General features: G+C 44.9%; 1 non-coding gene across 1 annotated transcript; it reads right to left on the reverse strand.

Moving 5' to 3' along the window:
• Nucleotides 1–650: 650 nt before the first annotated feature.
• LOC118486879 lies at nt 651–757 on the reverse strand. Its single transcript, XR_004880046.1, has one exon. It is a non-coding gene; the product is annotated as a small nucleolar RNA R71 (small nucleolar RNA).
• Nucleotides 758–1,352: the final 595 nt, after the last annotated feature.

A 1,352-nucleotide genomic window follows, 5' to 3' on the forward strand; every position in this document is an offset into this window, starting at 1 on the left:
CCAGTAATAGGGATCCGGAAAACAATCACTGTATCTCCGACCACGGGCCGTGTTCACCTGAGCACGGGGCCGTGGTGAAGCTTCTGACCAACATTCTTTTTTGTTTTTATTGCAGGACTTGGAACCCAGGCGCCACATCTGAACTTTCCACATAGTGTATGAGCTCCAGTTCTAGTAGAGACATAAAAGAACCCCTAGACGAACCCGAACACTTTCTAGGAAGAAGACTTAAAGCTAAAAACCGAGAGAAAGTGTTGGGGGACCCACTTCCAATGGCGGACCAACGTACCCTCATGGATTACCTACGACCCACCGTAGGTAATCTCGGCGCCGCTATCAATGCACCAAATGTCGAAGCCAACAACTTCGAACTTCGGCCGCATTTGATACAAATGCTTCAAAACTCCGCAACCTTCCATGGGCTTGCGGACGAGGATCCCCATCTGCATATTACTAATTTGTTAGAAATATGTGATACCTTTCGGATCAATGGAGCATCAAACGACGCCATCCGCCTTCGAATGTTTCCATTTTCACTAAAGGACCGAGCTAAGGCTTGGCTTAACACCCTCCCAGTTGGCTCGGTAAACACCTGGGATGAACTAGCCCAAAAGTTTCTATATAAGTATTTCCCTCCTACTAAAACGGCTAAATTAATGACTGAAATTAATACTTATTCACAAGAGGATTGGGAATCCTTATATGAAACTTGGGAATGATTCAAGGAGCTACTAAGAAAGTGTCCTCATCACGGTCTTGCGGTATGGCAACAAGTATCTACTTTCTATAATGGGTTGTTGCCACACACAAGACAAACACTTGACTCTAGCTCCGGGGGACTTTTAGGTAATCGTCGCCCAAATGAAATATATAATCAAATTGAGGAAATTGCTCAAACCAATTTTCAGTGGCACACTCCCCGAGGCAATAAATCTATTGCCCGGGCGCCCATAAGGTTGATGAAAGCACTTCTTTACAAGCTCAAATCGAGGCCCTTTCTTCAAAAATCAAAAAACTAGAAATGGCAAAAACGGCCTCGGTTATGGCTTGTGAGGGGTGTGGTGGGCCGCATGAAAATTGGAGTTGTATGAAAGAAGTAGATAATCAAACAGAATCGGTAAACTACATTGATAATAGACCTAGGCCGTCGGGTCCTCCAACGGGTACCCTACAACCAAGGATGGCGTAACCACCCTAACCTTGGTTGGAGAGAACCCGACAATAGTAGTAACCAAAAAAATCTAAACCAACGAACAAACTTTCAACAACCAAGAAACGAGTCACAAAATTTCTCTCAACAACAAGGGGGACGAGAAAGGCTTGAAGATACCGTATCTCGCCTCATCTCCGAC

Source organism: Helianthus annuus, chromosome 14 (assembly GCF_002127325.2).
Source record: "Helianthus annuus cultivar XRQ/B chromosome 14, HanXRQr2.0-SUNRISE, whole genome shotgun sequence".
In the NCBI taxonomy this organism is placed as follows: Eukaryota; Viridiplantae; Streptophyta; class Magnoliopsida; order Asterales; family Asteraceae; genus Helianthus; species Helianthus annuus.